The sequence below is a fragment of the Ursus americanus genome, chromosome 7 (genome assembly GCF_024610735.1).
Source record: "Ursus americanus isolate L20-20 chromosome 7, mUrsAme1.1.p, whole genome shotgun sequence".
Classification (NCBI taxonomy): Eukaryota; Metazoa; Chordata; class Mammalia; order Carnivora; family Ursidae; genus Ursus; species Ursus americanus.
In genome coordinates, this window is record NC_142133.1 from 63,142,566 (window position 1) to 63,164,157 (window position 21,592).

At 41.1% G+C, this 21,592-nt stretch overlaps 1 protein-coding gene across 2 annotated transcripts in view; it reads left to right on the plus strand.

Moving 5' to 3' along the window:
• Positions 1 to 21,592, plus strand: part of ALK (ALK receptor tyrosine kinase) — a 660,105-nt gene that overhangs the window by 210,486 nt on the left and 428,027 nt on the right. The window lies entirely within an intron of this gene.

Here is a 21,592-nt window from a genome sequence, read left to right on the forward strand (position 1 = left end):
GAGAAAGTGCTGATCTGTTTGTCAGTGAATAGAGTTGCCAGGTAAAATACAAACACCCAGTTAAATTGGAGTTTCCGGTGAACAATAAGTGGTTTCTTGGTATAAGTATATCTCATGCAATCGTTGGGGGATACTTACACTTTAAAAGTTATTCTAATTTCTAATTATATTTAAAAATTCAAATGTATTGGGGGTCCTGCCTTTTTACTTGCTAAGTCTGGCATTTCTAATTTGGAAGGTATAACTGGGTTAAATGTTAGTTTCAAAGCCGTTAATGAATATTCAGGCTGCGTTGTAGCTTTGCAAGGTGCTTCCGGTAGTCCTGAGCTATTAATGAGCATCTCTTTCTGAATTATTAGGGACTGGAGAAGATAGGGCGGGATAAATTGTGGGTACTTGTTAAGTATTTGCTGAGTTTTTAGAGGGAGGTGGAGGCACTAAGTCCTAGTCCCGCCTTCAGGTCTCACTGTGGCTAATCTTAGAACTCCACGTTCCTTGGACCCAGAAAACTCGACTTATCCAGAATCAACAGCCTATGTTTCTGACTTGTAGGAAGAAATAACCTCTAGCATGGTGATGGACTTACCAAACATTCGGTGTCATACTTTTCATTTTGCAAAGCCCTTACACCTACACGGTCTCATTGGAATCCAGTGTTGTGAGAGAGGCAGGCCAGATGAGACGGCGGGGGCTCAGAGAGGGGATGTGACTTGCTAAAGATCACACAGCTTGTCCATGCTGGTCCAGGTGTGGATGTCGGCTGTGATGAGAGCTAGACGAGGACACTTTCTACCACATCGTGTTTCTGTCTTTGCAGCAAAAGTTACGGCAAGAGCCTACCCTGGGCCCAGGTCGGGGGCAATTATCTCAGGCTCATGCTAGTGTGACTCTAATGGGGACAGAGCTCAATTAAGTTCTGGGGGAGGTTGGAGGTGGCACAGAAATAGCTGATGCCCTCAGGCTGCTATCGTGGCCTCAGACCCTGAACTGGGAGACGCTTTTCCTTCCTACCTGCTCTCCCAGGCTGACCTTTTTTTCTGTTTTTATGACTCTTTTGAAATTGCTTGACCTTGATTTATATTTTAAGCTGCTTTCACCTGGATGCCGATGTCTGTTGCCCAGGGTGGGGGTCGTGGGGTTGTGTGTAAGTAAGTGGCTCTTAACCCTATAGCCCATCTGAATCTTCTGGAGAACTTATACAAAGTACTGCCTAGATCCCACAGCCTGAGATTCTGATTCGAAGGATCTGAGGTGGAACCTGGTAACCTATTTATTTTAAAATTTTATTGTAAAATCTAGTGTGTGCAACAAAGTAAACGTGTGTGCATGGATTAACGAGTACAGTGAGATCAACACTTGTGCTCTCAGCACCAAGTGTAAGGATTCGAATGTTGTCAGTCCATTTACAGCCTCTTCTGTTGCCTTCCTAGATCCAGAATCTCTCCCTTTCCTCAGAGGTAACCGCTGTCCTATTTTGCGTTCATCGTTCATTTGCTTTTCCTTGTGGCCTTACCACTTCTGTATGGAGCCCCAAACAATGTATCGATTAGGTTTGTAACCTATTGCATAAATGAGATAGTGTTGTTGTTTTGTGATTTGTCCATTTTGATGCACATAGCTGTGGTTCTCTGGGTTTTCAATCACTGCATGAAAATACCACAATTTATCTCTCCTACTGTCCTTAGACACTTGGGTTGTTTCTGTGGTTTTGCTGTTACCAACAGCACTCCTGTAAGCATTTTTGCAAAGCCTCTTGCTGCAGGTGCCTGTCCAAGAGTTTCCCTAGTGCAGAGAGGAGGAGCGGGATCGCTGGGTCATGGGGCGCAGCTTCCATTTCGATAGATAGTGCCGACCTGTTTTCCCAAGTGGTGGCACTAAGTCATACCCCCACTAGTGAGGTGTCAGTATTCCTCCCCAGGACGTTACCTCCTCACCCAGTCCCTGATATTGTCAGACTTGGTCATTTTTATCCAGCTGGCGGACGCAATCCAGTATAGCTTCGGAGCTTTACTTTCCATGTGACTCTTCTCTCCCTCCTTTTTGTTTTGTTTTTGTTTTGTTTTGTTTTGTTTTTATTTGTTTGTAGAAACTTCTCAGGTAGGCAGAGCTGGGTTTGTTATACTCTTGATGCAGACCTCCTTTCAGACTTACTCCCATTCCCCCATCCCTAGGAATGCTCCAGAGCCTTATCCCCAGCCTCTAGAAGTGCCCTGGTAGAACCTGCACTTTTGGTCCTTGTAGGTTTTTTATTTGATGACTATTGAATTGTGAGATCGGGGAGAGGGACAAGTAGCAGTTGTTCTCGGACTTTGTAGGAGTCAGACTGTATACATTTGAAAGTTGTTGCTTTTAAAATTTGTAAGCAATTTTTAGAAGAGCGCCAATAGATTGTGCATTGCCACTCTCTGACCTGTTTCTCCTCCTTGATCTGCTATCTTGTGATCTCTGGCATCTGCATGTTACCCTGAGTACTAGGAGAAAAACAAAAGGAAGAAGAACAGGAGGGAATTAAAAAATGAACACTCACTCCTCAGTATTTCTGAGGGTGGAAATAGATCTGCGCCTTTATGTTTTTATAAAGCTGGGTCCCAAAGGCCAATACCTGCACTGAATACAGACCTTTTTCCATTAGTTAAATCAGTCAGGGTTGGAGTAGTCATGTTTTAGTGAGTACTGCCAGCTTCCATCTGTCTGCAAAACACTCTTCCTAGCATGGTAGCATGTCGCATCACTAAGAATGATGATGTGAACAGCCACGACAAAAGCCACCATAGATACCCCAGTCCACTTCATCAAGTTCTTTAATGAACAAACACATCCAAACACAACTTGAGGGAATCTCATCACTGTCAGAAACTGGCGTTGATTTTCCCTGGGGTCTGATGGAGGGACCTATACTCATTGATATGCCTTAGAAACGAGGGACTAGCCTCCCAGCCTTTATAGGGACACTTCGGAATATCACTTACAGGTGCTCACAACTTCTAGTAATGCGCTGCTCATTGCTTTTTGCTTCAGCTAATTATATACCTACCAGTTCTCTGAAGTAGAGCTGCTCCTCATGAGGCAGCCTGATGTATCTTAATGTTTCTTGACCATCAGGGAAAGAGGTGAAGGTGAAGGGAGAGAAAATGACATTCCCAATTTGCATAGCGCCAAAGCAAGACCTACATCTCAGTCCTAACAGCCAACTCTCTGGAATCTCACTTTCTCTGCATTTTGGCAGAAAGGATGCTGGTGCTGGAGATAAGAAGGAGTAATGGGGTGCCCTTTAGGGTAGTGTAGTCAATAGAGATTTCTTAAAACTCAACATTTATTGGTTGGGTGGTATTTAGACTCCATTGCAATATTTCTTGTCAGGGGATATAGAAAGACCAGAAAAAGGCAGTGAGATAATACCAATCATAGATAATGAACTGTAAGAGTATAAATTCTGAATGATTTTAATTTATAGCCCCTGTAACTGAGAATAATAAGGAAGATACAATTCAGAGCAGCAAGATAATAAAAAGTGATGATCTTGATGGAACACAATATTATAAATTAATAAAATCTTGAGGAATCATCAGATTGAGGCATTCTATGACTTTTTAAGTAGAGCCAGGGGCATGTTTGACATCTACTACTTCCGGTCTTTTGGAATGTAGTCACGTTTTTCTTTTCCAGCAAGACAAGATCTTAGTCTCTGGCATGAACCCTGGCCTTCAGATGGAAAACACATTAGCAGCTTCACCCACCCAACCCCCTTCACAACCCCTCAGTCATATGCATACCCAGGAAGCATGGGAGAAGAGTCAGCTGGGAGAGGCTGACCCCCTTCCTGTATCAGCTCGGTTCTCTTCCAGAGAACTGATTCTCACGGCTTTGTTTTGGTTCGGTCTTTGTCATTCTCTGACTGACTTATTGACTTAGCATTATACTCTCCAGCCATATGATTTTACTCATATGTGGAATTTAAGAAACAAAACAAACAAGCAAAGGAAAATAAAAGAGAGAGAAACAAACCAAGAAACAAACTCTTGACTATAGAGAACACACTGCTGGTCACCGGAGGGGAGGTAGATGGGGCAATGGATTAAACAGGTGATGGGAATGAAGGAGGGCACTTGCTGTGATGAGCACGGGGTGTTGCATGAAGTGTTGAATCATTATACTATATGCCTGTTGAATCACTATATTGTACACCTGTACACTAATGGAACACTGTATGTTAGCTATTCTGGCACACACACAAGAAGATGGCTGGTTTTCAGAAGGCTGAGAAGAATTGTCCTAGAGTTCTGGAATGGCTAATGATGCAGCCACAGATAACAAGGGCACTGCCATGCCAGCATGGGGCTGTTCAGCCTTTTGGTCCGACCGCTCCTGCTGTACTCTTGTGCGTTAGTTTCTTGTAGCTGCTGTAACAAATAGACACAAGCTGGGTGGCTTAAAACAACATAAATTGATTTAACCCAGTTCCAGAAGCTAGCAGTCTGAAATCAAGGTGTGACCAGCGTTGGTACTTTCTAGAGACTGCAGGAGTATACATTCCTTGCCTGGTTGCCTAGGTTCTGGTGGCTGCTGGTATCTCAGTGCTCCTTTCCCTGCCTCCAACTGCACATGGCACTCTCCTGAGTCTCAGATCTGTCTTCTGTAGCGACGCATGTCACTGGATTTGGGGCCCCACCTTAAATGCAACATGATCTCATCTCAAGATCCTTGATTACATTTGCAAAGACCTTGTTTCCAAATAAGATCACTTTCACAAGTACCAGGGATTAGGACTCGGACATGTCTTTTGGGAACCTGATTCAACCTACTACACATTGATTTTTCTCCCCACGTGTGTGGATTGGCATGTGGATCCTGTGTGTCTCTTCCTGTACTTATGAGTTCCTAGACCCTTCTGGAAGTTAGGTTAGGTGATTTCAGAGGAGCCCAGATTAATGCCAGCATTTCTTCTCTTTTCCTTTAATTCCTTCACCTGCCTTAGGGATTTGCAATGTCCTTAAAAGATTCTTGAGCACTTCACAGATTGACTCCATCCCAGGAGTAGCGGGAACCTGGAAACTGGGCCACATTTTGAGCTGCAGGCCCAACCTTGATGGGCAGTCTCTCTCGGCATACATTGCCCTTTGCACTTGTCGTCACTGGGGGCTGCAGCTGGTGGACTGAGCTGGCTGTAAGTCTCATACTCTGCCCTTAACCCTTTGTGGTGTTGACAGGCAACTGGAGTGATGAAAGTGCCTAGCACTTCCTCCTTCACCCCGTGCAACTCATCGTTAGCCCATTTCTGCTCTCAGGCTTTATTGGCTGACCAAATGGGACCTCATAAATTAGCGTCTTCAGTGGGGGATCCCTACATGTGAGTGGGTTTACAGCTCTTTCCAGAGAGCAAGTCCCGTAGGTGAGGGCAGGGAGGAGATGGCAGGACACGCTGTCAGTGAGATCGAGGTGGGAGGAGCTCTAGAGCTGGAGTAACATGGACAGCACACCCTGGAAGCACCCTTCTGGTCCCCGGCTCGCACGGTCGCAGAGGCGAGATGTGCTAACGTGTGCTTAAAGTCAGGTGCTTCCTGCGCACAGGGTTTAGTGGTCACCTTTAAGGCGATCTGGTTCATGGGAGAGTCAGTAATTGCTCACCTCACTTTGTATAAGCAGCCTTTAGCAAAGACCTTTGGCTTAGGGTGTTGGTGCTGAGAGAGCAGTCAGGAGAGAAAGGCAAACTGGGAAAGAAGAAAAATACAATGGGAATGACAGATGCGCGCGCGCGCGCACACACACACACACACACAGATCCTCTGGGACAGAACAATCTTTTTTTCTTTTCATTTGGTTCAAACAGGATGATCCAAATGGGGACTGTTTATGCAAAGTGTTCTTGGGCTCCAGTCCCCGAGAGCTTCCTTCCTATGCTGCTTTCTCTGTCTACCATGAATTACTGTTCTAAGGCAACAGTCTCTAAACTTTATCATATGCCTCATCAGTAAAATATTCCTGAACATGCACCCCTACTATGTATATATTCAGCACATACGATATATTCAATATATTCAAGCTAGACAAGTCTAGCTCTTGTGGTCTCTGTGACTCATAAGTTTCAAAGACCATTTAGTCTCTTTTCTCAGATTCTACGTGGTTTAGAGAAGAAGGAAATCACTTTCTAGGCTGAGTGCTACTAACAATACAAACTCAACCCTCAAGAATCAGAAGTGATACCTTTCTCTATAGACTATGACAGACTTAAGGAACAGGGTCGCAATAAAATGTTTCCTACTGGCTTATCTAAAGAGCTATCTTGGTAGTGTTGTTTATGATGGTGAAAAACGAAATTATTTAAATACTCAAACAATAAGGAGTTAGTTAAATAAAATACAGTACCCCTAAATATCATGCTGCCATTCCATTGATGCTATGTAAAAATATTTAATGAGATGGGAAAGTATTCAACGCCCATTATTAGAATTTTTAAAACCAGGTTGAACAATTTGTGTGATAGAACTTATTTTGCAGAAGAGAAAACATATGTACGTAAGGAGAAAAGTCTATATATATACCAGCATAGTGGTAGAAGTTATTTCTAGATGACTGAATTCTCAATGATTTTGTATTTTTTCTTTGTGCTTTGGTATTTTTCACACGAGTCCATTAACATGCGTTGCTTTTATAGTAAGATAAAACATGTTATTATTTTTTTAATACAAGAGGATCAAAAATTCTCATTTGAGGTTGTGTTCTGTTGAATTATTTTAGATTTTTGGGGGGAAGGAAAAAAAACATGTTAACTGTTTTCTGCCCCAGCAACGCACTGCCGACTCTGGCGGGATGGACCAGTAGACGGACAAGCAGGTGGCTTTCCTGCCTGCCTGGGAGCCGTACATTCACATTGGCCCACAAACCCAGAGCACCCCCACACCACCCTCTTTCTGCTTGACTTGTCCTTGAAGGGTGGGAAAGGGTAACGGGGGGCACCAGATGTGCATCAAGTTCAAGAACGTACCCAGTGACCGAGTGCAGTTTTGTAAGCAGGAGTGGTATGCTCTATTTCAATTGAATTCTTGCCCCTTCGGACATATCAGAAGGGTTCTGGATGGTCCTGCCCTTCATTTGAGCCACCTTCTCATCGTAGTAAGGTCGCTGGGTGGGGGCGGTATTGGTAGCCTCTTATCCCTGCCCCTTTTCTGGAACTCCTCATGAGAGGCCACGTGAGTTCTCTGGTGCGATTTGCAGAAATGTGTCCCTTGTCTCCTGAACAAAGAGGTCACTGGGCCTTGAATCCTGACCCTGGAACAAACCCTTCAACAAGCTGTGGCTTTGATTCTTTCATTTTAATGAGATTCTGGTGCCAAGCTGGCAGCACTCGCACTCTGGAGGGACTTGCCTTAATGAGCCAGAATACTTGCGGGGTGTCTGTGAAGTCCTCTCCATCAGAACCAGTCTCTCCCACGGTGTTACCTCTGCCTTCTAAGGGAACCTTCACTGGGAAGAAATGGACTGTGGTTGTCTGGGGAAGATTCTGCCTTTCCTTACCTGAGCTTAATAACCTTGCCCACAGGGCATGTGGAGTAAGAAAGAACGACAGGCATTGGAGGAAGAAGGGCTCTCCAGCCCAGCTCTGTTATAAAGGGTTTCCCTTTACCTCTAGGCCCTTGGGTTCTTCATCTGTAAGGTAAAGGTCTTAGACTAGACTGTCACTAAGACTCTTCCTGTTCTGATATGAGTCTGAGGGTAAGCATATCCACTGCAAATTATGGCCATGTGTCTGGTACAAATCCGTGAGCCACGGATATCCCCCCCCCCAGACCCAGGAGATATACCCATCCCCCCAAATTTAGCTATGGCTTCTGGAAGCTATACAGCTCCGCGGCTCAAGTCATTCTTTGGACCATGGCATCAAGATGGGAGCATTGACTCTAGAAACTTGTGTGGCACCGTGGAGGGAAGAAAGAGAGGTTCCTGCACCCATTAGCATAGATGAATTTGTCAGGTTAGCTCCTTGAGGCTGCTGATCCTGAGGCGTATTCCCAGCATAGGACTTAGGGCTAGTGTGACAAATAAAATTATGACCACCCAAAGGAGTCCTAATTCCCAGAACCTGTGAATATGTTACCTTAGAGGGCAAAAGGGACTTTGCAGATGAGATTATTCTGGATTATAAGCATGGGCCTAATTGAATCACAGGGTTCCTTATATATGAAAGAGGGAGGCAAGAGGGTCAGAGTCAGCAGATGTGATGATGGAAGCAGAGGCCAGAGAGAGACAGAGATGTGACGATCACTATGTGCTAAGGTGTATCGATTTTTCAATTTTATTAATTTTTTTAATCATGTATTTCTTCATTTCTTAAGCCAACAATTGGTAGGTCCCCTACTGAATGCAGGGCACTGCAGATTAAAATCTAAGTTGGGGAGAACGTCGCAAATCAAGGGGGGCATAATTCCATCCAAGGCGGCAGTATAGCAGTGACTGGCACTGAAGGTGGAGGAAGAGGCCGCTAGAGAAGGAATGCAAGCAGCTTCTAGAAGCTGGAAAAGGCAATAAAGTGTACCCTCCCTTGAATCTCATCTAGAAGGAAGGCAGCTCACCAACCCATTAGACTTCTGACCTCCAGAATTGTAGGATAATAAATGTGGATTATTTAAAGCCTCCGAGTTTCCGGTAATTTGTTACAGCAGCAATAAGAAACTAACATAGCTGGTCTTAACCAAGTTTGGAGGAAAAGTGATGGTCCTGGGGTAGGATTCTAGGAAGGGCAGGGCTCTGAGGACTGAATGGGCCTTGGAAACACACTTCCTTAGATGCCGTAGAAGCTGTGCGGTGAGTTATCGCTGGGAGGGCAGTCTGTAAACTGCCCCCCTCCACTGGGAACAGAGCAGACATCTCTGTGCACCGGAAATGGGACAGAAAGGGGTATTAAGGAGGGCATGTATTGCATGGAGCACTGGGTGTTATACACAAACAATGAACCATGGAACACTACATCAAAAACTAATGATGTACTGTATGGTGACTAACATATCATAATAAAATAAATAAATAAAAAAGAAAAAAAAAAAGAAATGGCAGCAGCAGGAGCTGAGGCTGGAAGTAGCTGCTAAAAGTGGCAGAAGTTCTACGAGTCTGGCTCCTGTGGGTAAGAAGGACTGAGGGCGCCCGAGGCAGGAGCCTGGAGAGGTTCATTTTTCCAAATGGAGGGGTGAGGCCAGCTCGCTCATGGAAGGAAGCTGTGATGTTGCCCAGGACAGTGTTTGCGATGCTCCTGTGTGACTGGCTGAGGAGGCAGTGAAGCCACAGCTGCAGGGCCCGTGGTGAGCTCCTGCAGCTCAGGGACTGGCCCTTGGCTCTGTCCCAGATGCAGCCGGCAAGAGCTGCAGTCTGCAAAGTGCTTTTTCATCCATGATCACACTTGATTCTCCAAACGTGGTGAGATGGGTATTGTTAGTGTGACTAAACATAGAGGCTGGTCACCTGAGGCTAAATAGTGAGCTTCGAAGAGAGGAAACTAGGTCTTTCTCATTCACTGTGATGTCCCAAGAGCCTGGCCCAAGGCCCAGTATAAAATAGACATTCATTAACTGTTTCTGGACCCACAGATGGAATCTTAGAGAAATGAAGTAAGTTGCTCAAGTCTACAAAGCTGGTATATGGCAGAGCCAGAGTTTGAATTCCAGTTTTTGAATGTCAAAGCTCATATTTCCATTGTGCCAAACTCTTCCTAAAACACAGTGTTTCCCAGGGCCTACTTCTTTTTTTTTTAATGTTTTTTTATTATATTATGTTAGTCACCATACAGTACATCCCCGGTTTCCGATGTAAAGCTCGATGATTCATTAGTTGCTTATAACACCCAGTGCACCATGCAATACGTGCCCAGGGCCTACTTCTATGTGGGACTCACTCTCATTAAAGGTCTGGCGGTACGTTCAGCTGGTGGCATTGACCACATGCCAGTGATACTGGGGAGATGCGCTCTGTTCTGTGACACAACCAGTTCCATCCGCTGCGGTGTCTGATGAAAGGCAGCATCTTCGGAGGGGTCTTGGGAAGCCCACTCTCTCCTCTGTCTTCTCGCAGATGGCCAGAGCGAGGAGAGCTGCCTCAGGCAGGCACAGCACGAAGCTTGCCGTCCAGGCTATGTGGTGATGCGATTAGTGCGAGAAGGTGGAATCAGGTTACTGCAACCAGTGCCGCCCTTTAGAAATGGAAGGAGCACTGTGCTGGGAGTCAGGAGCGGTGGGTCTGCCTTGGCTAACAAGCGAACCCAGGCCTCTGTTTTTCAACTAGTGAATTGAGTGGGTAGGACTAGATAATCTCTAAGAGTATGGGAACCTGTCTTTCTGACTTCCTGATTACCTCTTATTAAGAACCTTTTATTAGTAGAGTTTTTAGCCTCACTGATTTCTATATATCAAATGGTTCAGATAAGACACATCTTAAAGAAATATGGGCTCTGCTTCAGAAAAGTCATGAACCGCTCTGAATTTATGCTTGAAAAGAATTGAAGGAAAGCCAGGACTGTGCAAAGAGGAATAAAATAAAATTCTCTTGAATGGGGATAACTACAGTGTAATTCTACTTAGAGTGGAAAGATAATCTTTACTCATTCAAGATGGAGAAAGACTGGTTCAATGTAAGTTGAAGAGAGATCTGGAGGTCATTATACCACTGTGGCCGTGTTTCCTGATTTGTTATAAAAAAAATCAATGGAAATAATGCGTGAGAGACCACTCTGTAAACAGGAAAATGGCGTAGTAAAGTAAACATATAGCCCCGTCTGGCGATAGTTATCCCAGCCATGCAGCCGGAAATAAAGGGTCCTGCTCTGTCTTGCTTTAAGAGTCTTGACCCTAAAAGACAGGAGGCTATTCATCCCAGGTATCCAAGTACAACATCTCTAGGGGTATTTTTAAACCCAGGACTTTTGGGACATGAAAATGAATTTGCTGTGAATGACTGAGCCCTCTCCAGTGATTACATAATCACGCACATTTGCAAATGGAACTGCAGCAAATTCTGCAGAATACATGAAGGCTCAGATCTCAGGGTCCAGTTCTCCCCACTAAAGGATCGTTAAGAATCTTTAAGGTGGGTGGCTACCATAGTAATCCAAGTTATTCTCAGCTGAAGCAGGATGATCTCTTTTGATTCTCTCTACTTCTTGCTCTAGGATTCTTTGTACTCATTGCCAGTCATGCTTGATCAAAACACACTTGTTGGGTACCAGGTCTTTCTTAGTTGATTTTCATGGAAGCTGTTATTATTTGGAAATATGCTTGATACCAGGTTTATTTTGTTAATGAAACTGGTTGCAGGCACACACAGTGTGGCAGCTCCCTGTGTCTCTGTTAGGGAGTGCCCTGACCTGCAGTTGTATTCTCTTTGGCAACTGTCTTCTCTCTGATGTGATCAGCGTTCTCCATACTGGAAGCAATAGAAAGGGCATTTGAGGTATTATGCTGGCAATAAGGAATGATTTATTCCTTGTAAATGAAAGGAGACTGGTCAAAACTGAGAGTGCCTAAAATGGGACTGGTCTTCTCATAAAGTAGATAGACATTAAATTCACTTGTGCAACAATGGCATAAGATGCTCCTTTTTAATACCCTCATCTGTAGTATTGCTTAGGCTACACAAACATAAAGTATCATTAAGGTATCAGTCATTGCTTTTAACTCCAGGGAGCAAACTGAGGGCTGCTGGAGGGGTGGAGGGTGGGGGGATGGGGTAATTGGGTGATGGGCATTAAGGAGGGCACTTGATTGAATGAGCACTGGGTGTTATATGCAACTGATGAGGCACTAAATTCTACCCCTGAAACTAATAATAGTAATAGCAAAAAGATATCGTTCAGGGGATTATATACCCCCTCCTAAGAATTATTTTTTCTTCCTTTATTAACATTATGTGTTTATACCCAAAAGTACTCTGTTCCGTAGCCATGTGTACTCAGGGAGCTGAGTGTGAGAGGGCTCAGCGCAGTTGCTGCTATCCCTCCCATGTCCAAGCTTTTAACACAGATTATACTATTTAGAGTCTAACTATAAGTTAGATCAAGAACATTGAGAATTTTTTAAAAAGAGCAATAGAAATAATTAATGCTTTCAAAATGAGGATTTTGGAGAAGGTCAGAGTCTCAATTCTTTTGACTTGGCAACCCTCCAGAGGTCACTCACAATTGTCTAGCTCCCACATGAATGCTTCATTCCTTTCTCTTATTTTTTGTCTCTTGTTTTCCCCTCTCTCTCCTATCCCTGTGTTTAATGTTCCTCTTCTGTTCTCAACCTCTCTTTCTTCTCAAAAGCTAAATGAATCCTTCGCATCATCTACAACTTTGGAAGCAGAGTAGGCAGGATCAGCAGGCTTGGCTGGCACATGGACCGGAAGTAGGCTTCACCTACCAATAAAGACAGATCCGGACATGTTGGGCTTTTGCATGACACACATGTAAGGACAAATTTGAGAAGCATTGCTTGCTAGAGAAATAAAGTTAGACAAATTCTTGAAGTCCTCTGCTCCATGAAGAAATAAAATAAAAACCTCACATACTAGAAAAATAAGCTGAACCAATTGGCTTCTTTATCCCTGGGGTCAAAGTCAAGACAAGAAATCAGTGTCCTTCAGAAGGGAACTAGATGCCTAGATGGAGTGAAAGAAGGATCCCGAAGGAGTCCTAGGTCGTTCAGGGGGATTTAAAAATTGAGTTTCTGCAAGAAATCTAATTAGCAGTACGCTTCCCAGCATCCCCACCAACAGCAGCAGCAGTCCACAACTTATTTTTAATTCATGCTTCCATAAATGCATGAGTAAAGTCATTAAGCCCATTTACTCTGAAAAGGGGAAAGAAAAAAAGATGTGAAAATAGAAGAGAAACAATGGAAGGACATGAGATTGATAAGGAGCTTTTGTGTGAGCATTATTTATTGGGCTAGCTCAAGGTAAAGGAGTTGGCCTTCACTTAGAAGGTCTAGAATTGAGGGAAGGAAAGGCAACAGGAATCAATATTCAGGGACCAGCTACACTATATGGCATTTCTGTGCGAATTAGACAAAACTTGCCTTCTCTGGTTGAAGGAATTAGGAAAAGATTCCTCCTCTGGATAGATGCAGTGAGTTATAGAACTCATAGCTTGAGAAGAGAACACGAGCTGAATTTCAGCCCCACTTGTCCCCTCACTCAACACATTTGTGCAGGGCAGAAATCACCCAACTGTGTATAATGACCCTGTTAGTGTTTATCAAGGGCTTACTTTATGCCAAGCACTTATCATGCATTGCCTTATATGACTCGCACAATAACCCCATAAAATAGTTTCAGAAACATGATTATCCATGTTTCAGACTAATAAAATTAGTCTCAAAGAAGTAAGGTAAGGCAGGACTTCCAGCCATGGCCAAGTGAAGAGACTGGCAAATTCTTTTCCCAAAAGCAACTATAAAGATGGACAAAATTGACAAAACAGCCATTTGGATGCTCTGAAAAATTGACCAAATGAATATAACAGTCTGAGAAGCATTTGTGCTTAAGAAACTGATGAACTTGTGTCTTCTCTGCAGAGTATGGCTGCAGATAAGACCCAAGTAAGAACAGTGGGAATCTATGGCATTCTGACCTGATGCTTCTACTGTGTACCCAACTCTGTCTAAACAGAGGTCCTCACAAAGAAGGTCCTCACACCATGAAGACCAACAACTTCCATGCTGCAGTGGGAGGTGGCTCACTAGGTCTGGAGCAGTACTGTAGGTGAAAGTGATAATCTGTGATGCAGCTAGCCTGAGGCTCGATCATGGTCGGGGCAGGCATATTCATGATAGAGACTATGTGTATTCCCAGTGGATATGGGAAAAGATTCAGGCTAGCCTTCTAGCTAACCCTGAGACTGTACATACATGCAGAAGACACATCAGCATCCTGAGCATTGAATGCACCCCCTTATCCACACACAGACTTATTGGCAAAAGACAGAAGTTTTTGAGCACATCCTCTGTCTGAATATTTGCAGACCACTAAGCTATACATGGATGAAGCATAGGAAGCCAGGCTTAAAATTAAAAGCAAGAACCCACAGCTAATGAATCATTGAACACTACGTCAAAAAATAATGATGTACTATATGTCGGCTAATTGAATTTAAATAAAAAAAAGAAAAAGGAAAAAAGCAAGAACGCTAAAACAACGACAACAACAACAACAAGAGCAACAACAACAAAACTGAACAGAGACATCTGCAGTCACACATTGTGGGGAAGATAGATTTCTCAGAGGTAGCTCAGCCAAGGTATTAAACAAAGAAACTGACTTAAGAAAAGCCAAACAGCAACAACAAAAGACCCAACAGAAATCTTGAGGGGAGAAAATTAAAATCCAAAGTTGCCAGCTAACCTGCCTTTCTATAAATATTAAAGTAAGTTCTTCAGGCTGAAATGAAGTCAAAACAGGAGATAACTTTTATCCATAGGAAGAAATGAAGAACAGTAGAAATGGTATGTGGGTTAATATAAAATAGTCAATAAATATGTTTTTTTCTCATTTCTTTTGTTAGCATCCCTGAAAGACATATTTTATAAATGCACAATTACAAAGCTATATTTTTTGGTTGACATAGAGAGAGATGCAATATATATGACAATAATAGCTCAAAGGGTAGAAAATGGGATGGAGCTGTATTGGAGCAAAGTCTCTATATTTTATTGGGATTAGGTTAGTATTAATCTGAAGATTGTGATAAATTCAGATGCATATAACATAGAGCAATCACTAAGAAAATGATTCCAAAAACATAAAAATAATTAACAGAAGTTTTTAAATGATACACTGAAATATGCAGTCAGGAAGGAATAGAGGAACCAAAAAACAGGAGACATATAAAAAACAAATATCAAAAGACAATATAAATCCAACCAAATCACTAGTTATATTAAATGTAAATAGTCCAAGCATTCAATCAAAAGGAAGTGATCATCATACAAATAAAAAACAAGATCTAACTGTATGCTTTTTATAAGATGTACACCTTAGATTCAAAGACACAAATAGGTTAAAAGTAAAAGGATAGAAAAAGAGATACCATGAAAACAGTAACCGTAAGAGAATAGCTATATTAATATCAGACAAATGGACATTAAGACAAGAAATATTACTAAGGTGGGCCACCTGGGTGGTTCAGTCAGTTAAGTGTCTGCCTTCAGCTCAGGGCTGATCCCAGAGTCCTGGGATTGAGCCCCGCTTCAGCGGGGGGCGGGGGGGGGTGCCTGCTCAGCGGAGACTCTGCTTCTCCCTCTGCCTCTGCTGCTCCCACTGCTTGTGCTCTCTCTTTCCCTCTCTCTCTCTGTCAAATAAATAAATAAAATATTTTTAAAAAAGAAATATTACTAAGGAAAAGAGGGACATTTTATAATGATTAAAGAGTCAAGTTATCAGGAATATATAACAATTATAAATATATATGCATCTAACAACAGAGCCTCAAAACACATGAAAGCAAAACTGTCACAACTGAAAGAAAAACAGATAATTTAATAATTATAGTTCGAGATTTCAATAACCCCCTCCCAATAATGAGTAGAACAATTAAACAGAAAAGGATATGGAAGACTCGAACAATACTATGAACCAACCTAACTCACAGACACATGACATTCTACCCAAAGACTATAGAATACACATTCCTTTCAAGTGCATAGAGAACTTTCTTTTTTTTTTTGTATTTTAGCGTCTTTTTTTTATTTTTTTTATTTTTTTTTATTATTATTATTTTTTTAATAATGATTTTTTATTATATTATGTTAGTCACCATACAGTACATCCCTGGTTTTCGATGTAAGGCTCGATGATTCATTAGTTGTGTATAACACCCAGTGCACCATGCAATATGTGCCCTCCTTACTACCCATCACCGGTCTATCCCATTCCCCCACCCCCCTCCCCTCTGTAGCCCTCAGTTTGTTTCTCATAGTCCATAGTCTCTCATGTTTCATTCCCCCTTCTGATTACCCCCCTTTCTTTATCTCTTTCTTCCCCTACTGATCATTCTAGTTCTTATGTTCCATAGATGAGAGAAATCATATGATAGTTGTCTTTCTCTGCTTGACTTATTTCACTAAGCATTATCTCCTCCAGTGCCGTCCATGTTGTAGCAAATGTTGAGAACTCATTCTTTCTGATTGCTGAGTAATATTCCATTGTATATATGGACCACAACTTCTTAATCCAGTCATCTGTTGCAGGGCATCTCGGCTCCTTCCACGATTTAGCTATTGTGGACATTGCTGCTATGAACATTGGGGTGCGTATGGCCCTTCTCTTCACTACGTCTGTATCTTTGGGGTAAACACCCAGTAGTGCAATGGCTGGGTCATAGGGTAGCTCAATTTTTAACTTTTTAAGGGACCTCCACACGGTTTTCCAGAGTGGCTGTACCAACTTGCATTTTTTGATGGATTCCTGTCTCACATCGAGGTCTTTCATCCATTTGGAGTTTATTTTTGTGTATGGTGTGAGATAGTGGTCAAGTTTCATTCTTTTGCATGTAGCTGTCCAATTTTCCCAGCACCATTTATTGAAGAGACTGTCTTTTTCCCACCGGATGTTTTTTCCTGCTTTATCAAATATTAGTTGCCCAAAGAGCTGAGGGTCTATTTCTGGGCTCTCTATTCTGTTCCATTGGTCTATGTGTCTGTTTTTGTGCCAGTACCATGCTGTCTTTGTGATCACAGCTTTGTAGTACAGCTCGAAATCCGGCATTGTGATGCCCCCAGCTTTGTTTTTCCTTTTCAACAGTTCCTTGGAGATTCGGGGTCTTTTCTGGTTCCATAAAAATTTAAGGACTATTTGTTCCAGTTCTTTGAAAAACGTTCTCGGTATTTTGATCGGGATAGCATTGAAAGTGTAGATTGCTCTGGGTAGCATGGACATTTTAACTATGTTAATTCTTCCGATCCATGAGCATGGAATATCTTTCCATCTTTTTATGTCTTCCTCAATGTCTTTTAAGAGTGATTTATAGTTTCTAGGATAAAGGTCCTTTATGTCTCTGGTTAAGTTAATTCCAAGGTAACGTATGGTTTTTGGTGCTATTGTAAATGGGATGGATTCCCTGATTTCTCTTTCTTCGTTCTCGTTATTCGTGTACAGAAATGCAACTGATTTCTGAGCATTGATTTTGTATCCCGCCACGTTACTGAATTGCTCTATAACTTCTAATAGTTTGGGAGTGGCTTCTTTTGGGTTTTCCATATAGAGTATCATGTCGTCTGCGAAGAGAGACATTTTGACTTCTTCTTTGCCGATTTGAATACCTTTGATCCCTTTTTGTTGTCTGATTGCTGTTGCAAGGACTTCTAGTACTATGTTGAATAATAGTGGCGAGAGTGGGCATCCTTGTCGTGTTCCTGATCTTAAGGGAAAGGCTTCCAGCTTTTCCCCATTGAGGATAATATTTGCAGTAGGCTTTTCATAGATGGCTTTTATGAGATTGAGAAATGTACCTTCTATTCCTACACTCTGAAGGGTTTTAATCAGGAAAGGATGCTGTATTTTGTCAAATGCTTTTTCGGCATCGATTGAGAGGATCATATGGTTCTTGAGTCTTTTCTTGTTGATATGATGTATCACGCTGATTGATTTGCGAATATTGAACCACGCTTGCATCCCAGGTATGAATCCCACTTGATCGTGGTGGATAATCCTTTTAATGAACTGTTGGATTCTATTAGCAAGTATCTTGTTGAGGATTTTGGCGTCCATATTCATTAGGGAAATCGGTCTGTAATTCTCCTTTTTGAGGGGGTCTTTGCCTGGTTTGGGGATCAAGGTAATATTGGCCTCATAGAATGAGTTTGGTAGCTTTCCTTCTGTTTCTATTTTTTGAAATAGCTTTAGGAGAATAGGTATTATTTCTTCTTTGAATGTTTGGTAGAATTCCCCGGGAAAACCGTCCGGGCCTGGAGTTTTGTTATTTGGAAGGTTGTTTATCACTGATTCAATTTCTTCATAATTAATTGGCCTGTTTAAGAAATCAATTTCTTCCGGTTTCAATCTTGGTAGTTTATAGGTTTCCAGGAAGGATTCCATCTCTTCCAGATTGCTTAGTTTATTGGCATATAGCTGTTGATAAAAATTTCTAATAATCCTTCCAATTTCAATGGTGTTGGTCGTGACCTCTCCTTTTTCATTCATAATTTTAATAATCTGGGTCCTTTCTCTTTTCTTTTGGATAAGTCTTGCCAGTGGTCTGTCAATTTTATTGATTCTCTCCAAGAACCAGCTTCTAGTCCTGTTGATCTGCTCTACTGTACTTCTGGTTTCTGCTTGATTGATTTCAGCTTTAATTTTGGTCAACTGCTTCCTTGTGCGTGGATTAGGCCTGTCCCTCTGTTGCTGTTCCAGCTTCTTGAGGTGAGAATATAAAAACTGCATTTTAGATTTTTCTATTCTTTTGAGTGAGGCTTGGATGGCTATGTATTTCCCCCTTAGGACTGCCTTTGCAGTATCCCATAGGTTTTGGACTGTTGTATTTTCATTCTCATTGGTCTCCATAAATTGTTTAATTTGATTTTTGATTTCCTGGTTTATCGAGTCATTCCTGAGCAGGATGGTTCTTAGTCTCCAAGTGTTTGAGTTTCTTCCAAATTTTTCCTTGTGGTTGAGTTCCAATTTCAGAGCGTTGTGGTCTGAGAATATGCAGGGGATAATTTCAGTCTTTTGGTATCGGCTGAGACCTGTTTTGTGTCCCAGAACATGGTCTATTCTTGAAAATGTTCCATGGGCATTAGAATAGAATGAGTATTCTTTGGTTCTGGGGTGTAGTGTTCTATATATATCTAAGAGGTCCAACTCGTCGAGTATGGCATTCAAAGCCTTTGATTCTTTGCTTAGTTTTTGCCAGGGTGTTCTGTCTATTTCTGAGAGTGGAGTGTTGAGGTCCCCTACTATTAATGTATTTTTATCTATATGTCCATAGAGAACTTTCTAAGAAGACTATCTACTAGGCCATAGAACAAGTCTCTGTGAACTTACAAGGATTGAAATCCATACAAAATATGTTCTCTGACCACAATGGAATACCTTAGAAGTTGACAACAGAAAGAAATCTGGGGAACCCACAAATATTATGAAATTAAATAATACAGGTATAAAAGAAAAAACCACAAGGAAAATTAGAAAATAGTTTAACCATGGGGTGCCTGGGTGGCTTAGTCAGTTAAGCATCTGACTCTTGATCTCAGCTCAGGTCTTGAGCTCAGGGTGAGTTCAAGCCCCATGTGGACATGGAGCCTACTTTTAAAAAAGAAGAAAAGAGAGAAAGGAAGGAAGGAAGAAAGGAAGGAAGGAAAGAAGGAAGGAAAGGGAGGGAGGAAGGGAGGAAGGAAAAGGGGGGGAGAGGAGAGAAAGAAATAGCTTAACCAAACAAAAATTTAAAATGAAACATATTAAAACTTATGTGATAAAACTAAAAAAAAATGCTTAGAGAGAAATGTACAGCTTTAAATGCCCATAGTAGAAAAGAAGAAAAGTCTCAAATTTGTAACCTAAGCTTCCATTTTAAGAAACTTAAAAAAAAAAAGAAAACCCGAAACATGCAAAAGAAAAGAAAGATTAGAGCAGAAATCAATGAAACGGAAAATAGAAAACAATAGTGTGAATCAGTGAAACCAAAAGTTGGTTCTTGGAAAAGATCCACAAGATTGGCAGACCTTTAACTAGATGAACCAAGGGGGAATAAAGAGAGTAGACACAACCAAAATCAGGAATGAAAAAGGGAACGTCACTGCTGACCCCAAAGAAATGAAATGATTATGAAGAAATACTATAGGTATGTTTTTGCCAATAAATTAGACAACTTAGATAAAATGGACGAGTTCTTAGAAAGATACAGATTACCAGAACTAAATCTAAAAGGAAGGAATAGAATAATTTGACAGACCTATAACAAGCAAATAGCTTGAATTTGTAATTAAAAATCTTCCCACAAAGAAAAGCTCAAACCCAGATGTCTTCACTGGTGAATTCTATCAAATATTTAAAGAACGAATAATACTAATTCTTCATATAGTCTTTCAGAAAATAGAGGAATGTACACCCCAACTCATTCTCTGAGGCCACTGACTTTTCCCTGAAACTAAAGCCAGAATAAGACATCACAAGGAAAGAAAGCCATTTATCAATATCCCTCATGACCATAGATACCGAAGTCCAGAACAAAACATTAGCAAACAAAATTCGGCAACAAATGAAGAGGATGACGCTGTGATCAATTGGAATTTATCCAGGAATACAAAGTTAGCTTAATATCCACAAAGCAATCAATAAGTACAATACCTACACTATATTAATAATATAGGATAAAAGACATAAATCCTTTGACCACCTCAGTAGACACAGAAAAGGCATTTGATAAAATCCAATATCCATTCATGATAAAATCTCTCTACAAATAAGGAAAAAGGGGAATTTCCTAAACCTGGTAAACAGTATCGATGGGAAAATCCATACCTAACAACATATTTGGTAAAAGACTGAAAGCTTTCCCCCAAGATTGGGAACAAGGTAAGGATGCCTGCTTTCATTATTTCTGTTCAACATTGCACCTAGCCAGTAACAATAACAAAAAGAAAAAGAGAAAGATGAATGAAGGGAGGAAAAGGGAGAGGGATGGAGGGAGAAATGAAAGGTATACAGCTTGAAAAGGAAAAAGAGTAATTTTCTTTATTAGCAGATAACATAATATTTTATTTGAAAAACCCAAAAGAATTAACAAAAAAACCCCAAGAAGTAATAGAATACATGAATTTAGCAAGATTACAGGATACAAAATCAATATAAAAAATCAATTATATTTATTGTATAACAACAAACAAAAATAAAATTTTCAGAAGGGAATTAAGAAAACAATTCAAATGACAAGAGCATCAAAAAGAAGAAAACACTCAGGACTAAATTTAACAAAGGAAGGGCCAGTCTTGCACACTAAAAATTACAGAATATTGCTGAAAGATATCAAGAATAGTATAATCAAAAAGAGAGACACTAGATTTTCATGGTTTGAAAAACTCAGTAGTGTTGAGATGGCATTTCTTACCAAATTGATCTGTAAAGTCAATGCAATCCCTGTCAAAGTCTCAACAGCCTCTTCTTTTTTTTTCTTTTTCTTTTTTGGTAGGCTAAAATTGATGTAAAAATGCAAAGGACCTAGAATAGATAAGGCAATTTTTAAAGGAGGGGGAAAAAAAGGAAAAATTTGGAGGACTTCTATCTGATTTTAGAACTTAGTATAAAGCCAAATTAAGAAACATGGTGTAATATTGGGGCAAGGAAAGGCATATACATCAGTGGAACAGAATGGAGAGTACAGAAATAAATCCTTACATTTATGAGCAGTTGATTTTTAACAAAGGTGCCTAGAATTCAATGGGGGAAAAGATTGTATTTCAGCAAATAGTGCTGGGATAATTGGATATCCATATACAAAAAAGTAAACTTAGACCCATACTTCACACTGTATACAAAAAATTAACTCCAAATGAGTCATAACCTAAATGTAAGAGCTAAAACTATACAGTTTCTAGAAAAAAAATGCAGGAGAAAATCTTTGTGACTTTGGTTGAGAAAATAG